The sequence below is a fragment of the Elephas maximus genome, chromosome 4 (genome assembly GCF_024166365.1).
Source record: "Elephas maximus indicus isolate mEleMax1 chromosome 4, mEleMax1 primary haplotype, whole genome shotgun sequence".
Classification (NCBI taxonomy): Eukaryota; Metazoa; Chordata; class Mammalia; order Proboscidea; family Elephantidae; genus Elephas; species Elephas maximus.
In genome coordinates this window covers 163,841,867-163,846,411 of record NC_064822.1, presented here as the reverse complement: position 1 = coordinate 163,846,411, position 4,545 = coordinate 163,841,867, and the positions used below count along the sequence as shown (strand labels likewise).

The 4,545-nt window shown below is 40.1% G+C and overlaps 2 non-coding genes across 2 annotated transcripts; both read right to left on the bottom strand.

Annotated features, from left to right (window-relative positions):
* Positions 1–368: 368 nt before the first annotated feature.
* On the bottom strand, positions 369–450 carry TRNAS-GCU (transfer RNA serine (anticodon GCU)). The gene has a single exon. It is a non-coding gene; the product is annotated as a tRNA-Ser (tRNA).
* Positions 451–469: 19 nt separating this feature from the next.
* On the bottom strand, positions 470–556 carry TRNASTOP-UCA (transfer RNA opal suppressor (anticodon UCA)). Its single transcript has one exon. It is a non-coding gene; the product is annotated as a tRNA-Sec (tRNA).
* Between the last annotated feature and the right edge of the window lie 3,989 nt (positions 557–4,545).

Genomic DNA, 4,545 nt, shown 5'->3' with positions numbered 1-4,545 from the left:
GTATTGAAGTTGTCAAGGATTACATTTCATGTGGATCCACAATCAACCCCCATGGAAGTAGCAATCAAGAAATCAAATGATGCATTGCATTGGGCAAATCTGCTGCAAAAGGCCTCTTTGAAGTATAAAAAGCTAACATGCCACTTTAAGGACTAAGGTGCACCTGGCCCAAGCCATAGTATTTTCAGTTGCCTCATATGCATGTGAAAGCTCACAATGAATAAGGAAGACCATAGAAGAATTGATACCTTTGAACTATGGTTTTGGCAAAAAATATCAGATATACCATGGACTGCCAGAAGAAATTTTTTTGTTTTCTTTATGTTGAGGTGCAAAAAAAACTGATGTAACCAGTGGTACCTGCAGAACAACGAGGATGGGATTTGAACCCACGTGTCCAGAACACAATGGATTAGCAGTCCATCGCCTTAACCACTCGGCCACCTTGTCCACAAAGGTGTGAATCTGTCACCTGAAAGGTGAAATTGAACCACTCTGTCACTAGACAGCTATAGGCTTGAAGCCTACACCCCAGACCACTGAGGATCATCTGGGCAAACATAAAGAAAACAAAAATCCTCACAATTGGACCAATGAGCAACATCATGATAAACGGAGAAAAGATTGATGTTGTCAAGGATTTCATTTTACTTGGATCCACAATCAACAGCCATGGAAGCAGCAGTCAAGAAATCAAAAGACGCATTGCATTGGGTAAATCTGCTGCAAAGGACCTCTTTAAAGTGTTGAAGAGCAAAAATGTCACCTTGAAGACTAAGGTGTGCCTGACCCAAGCCATGGTATTTTCAATCACATCATATGCGTGTGAAAGCTGGACAATGAATAAGGAAGACCGAAGAATTGACTCCTTTGAATTGTGGTGTTGGGGAAGAATACTGAATATACCATGGAGTGCCAAAAGAATGAACGAATCTGTATTAAAAGAAGTACAACCAGAATGCTCCTTAGAAGCGAGGATGGTGAGACTGCATCTTACATACTTTGGACATTTTGTCAGGAGGCATCAGTCCCTGGAGAAGGACATTATGTTTGGCAAAGTACAGGGTCAGTGGAAAAGAGGAAGACCCTCAATGAGGTGGATTGACACAGGGGCTGCAACAATGAGCTCAAGCATAACAAGGATTGTAAGGATGGCACAGGACTGGGCAGTGTTTCGTTTTGTTGTGTGCAGGGTTACTAGGAGTCGGAACCAACTCGACGGCATCTAACAACAACAACAAGAAGCCATAAGAAATAACAAACCTGTCTTGGAAGAAGTAAAGACTGGATGCTCCTTAGAGCAAGATTTCATCTCACTTGCTTTGGACAGGTTATCAGGAGGGGCCAATCCCTGATGAAGGACGTCATGTTTGGTAAAGTAGAGGGTCAGTGAAAAGAGGAAGTCCCTCAATGAGCTGGATTGACACAATGGCTACAACGATGGGCTCAAGCAGAGCAACGATTGTGAGGATGGCACAGAACCTGGCGATGTTTTATTTTGTTGTTCATAGCATTGCTATGAGTCTGAACCAACTTGACTGCACCTAACAACAGCTTAGAATAGGACTACATTCTCTCACACTGGATCAACAACATAAAAGTCATTTAGCATGCAAAAATTTGTTATGCCTCTTCAGTGGCCTAACTTATCAAACTTGGGTGGATGTTCATGAAAAATTTCTTCATTTAAAGAGCCCTTGGTTGAATATACTTACTGATTTTAGAGTAGATTCCCTCATTGGAAAAAACCCTGTAATATTGCAAGAATGTATTATTCTGACCTTCAGTAATAGAGAAAATGGACAGATACCGTGTTTGGGGATTAATATCTCGGTCCTCCTAGTTAGCACTAAGCTTATTATAAACATTATTTCCAACTACGTCCTCTGTTTATTCACTTTCTTTCCAGCTTCAACTCAATGTAATTTTTCGTCTCTCTCCTCCGCTTCATCAAAACTGCTCTTGCAAAGAGGAACAGTGATGTACTTGCTGAACTCGTTGGACTGTTTTAATCCTCATATTATTTGGCTTCTTGGAAGAAGGGCACGATCTGGTCTTTGAAATGAACCCAGCGACACAGCTTGCCATCTGCCCTGAGCATTCTGGTGGACTGGGAAAATTACAGCCTGAAGCCTCCTGTCACCGTGATCATTGATCCAAGCCACTGACTCCATGTTCTCTGTCTAGTATCTCTTCTGGACAGGCCAGTGCTACTGGATAAGAATAAGGTAGTACAAACAATGTAAGTTTTGATCCCAGACCAACCTATTTATGTTCTTATCCTAAGCTGGCCTCATGGGTCATCAGAACACAAGGTTCTTTCCAGGCCAATTGGTAGAAGGGCAAAATAACTACAATATTTCATAGATTCTAGGACACTACCCTCCCCCCCACCCCATTATAACATCATTTAAAATCCATGGTGTTTCAAATCACTTTTAGCTTTGATTTGCATCAAGTTCTTCCTGGAAGTCACTTGAGTCTGCTATTAACCTGAAACCACTTTGAAATATATTCTCTGTTTGAGTTTTTTTTTTTTTAGTTTTTTTGGCCACTCTGATGATGTGAACTTAAACTCTAGTGGAGAATTTTTAACCTTCTCCCCACCTAATGACAATGTTACTACATTCACTGTTCACTGCACTTTACTGTGTGGTGGATTTCTCATTTATCTTTCCAGCTTTATGCAAGAGAGTTTTTCCTCTCTTAATAATACAACATAAAATAATGTCACACGGCTTGGTCAAAGACACTGTGAGAACTATAAGCTAATGTTGTATCTAGAATCTCTCCAGCAGGTAGACTCTTTTTAACCCCTTTATAAACCAATTGGCCGTGAATTAGCTTTAACATGTGGTAATCTCATTTATGTCATAGTAAACCTGTGTTCCATAGAGTTTTCAATGGCTTTTTTTTTTTTTCTGGAAGTAGATTTGCAGGCCTTTCTTCTGAGGCATCTTGGGTACTTGAACTACCAACCTTTCCTTTAGCAGCCAAAGACATTAATTGTTTGCACCACCAGCGACCCTTTATAGAGAGCTGAAATTCTCATCCTTATGATTGCATCTTTCCCTGCGGCATACAAAGTTTCTCCCTTAACGCCAAGCAAACTTGACTATATTAGTATGTGGCTTCAACTTCATGTTTGTTTTTTTCACAATAATACCATCAGCATGAAGTAGAGATGCCCGTGAATAGGTCAGCCAGGCATAGGTTTGGTCTTTATTGCAACACAGTGTAATTGTTATTGAAAGTAACCTTAACCTGACCTGGTCATGCTTCCACTATATTCCTGCTGGGGTGGTGAGAAAACATAGCACCTTGTGCACACCGGCGTGCTTTGCCCCTAAATTTTCTAACTTCTTCTTTTTTTTTTTTAATCTAGTTTTGGAACTTTTCTCTCCTCCTGTATGCAAGAGATTGATCCTTGGAATTTCTTCTCTTATTAACACCTCTCACATAATTTATATTACAGTGCTGACACTTCCTACGTCTTAAAAACCCACCCATTGCCATCAAGTTGATTCCGAATCATAGCGACACTATAAGATAGGGTAGAACTGCCCCATAGAGTTTCCAAGGAGCGGCTGGTGGATTCAAACTGTCAGCTGTAGATCTTAACCACTATGCCACCAGGTTTCCTTCCTACATCTTGGATGTTCTTTTTTTTTATCTTTGACAGCACATTCTCCTGGTCTTCTCTGGCCACTCCTCTGACTGCTAAATATTGATGTTTCTCTGGATTTTTTCCTAGGTATCTTTCTGGTCTCACTCTTCATACCATTACTAGGTCATCTTATTTACTCCTGTAGTTTCAGTTATAATCGCTAGACTGATGATTCCCCAATTCCTGTATCTAGTCCAGTCCCTCTGCTGGGTTCTAAACCCCCAGAAATAGTCCACAGGCACCATAGCCTCAATAAGTCTAAAAGAAATTCACCATTTGTCCCACAAATTTGCACCTCTTCCTGTATTTCCAGTCTTCCTCAGTGGCACCATCCTTCAACCCCTGGTCCCTCACCCACATCTGGATATCATCCTAGCTGCACCACTTTCTAGCTTCATAGGCTAATTACTTACCATTCTATCTAAATCTCAGCTTCCTCATTTCTAAAACATGGATGATAGTGCCTACTTCATAGACTTGTGAGGATTTTACATAAGTGTGACTGATAGATAATAAACACTCAGTTTATTATCTATTATTATATTTGATTCTTTCCTTTTCATCAACCTCACAACAAGTTGATCTCCAAATCTTCTTGTTCCTATCTGCTAATCAACCTCTACTACAAATGTCTTTCTAATGCCCCCACTTCTTACATCTCCACTACTAAGATTTTAGTTTAAGCCACTTGTGTTTCTTAGGAAAATTATTTCAATAGTCTTTTAACTGATTTCCTTGCCTCTCATCTTGCTAGACTTTAATCCGTTTTCCACCTTTAATCCAGAATAATCTTCCTAAATCATGTATCTGATTGTGTAACTCCACTGCTTAGAAACTTCCAACAACTTTCCATTGTTTAAAAATGGAGTCCAAATGTC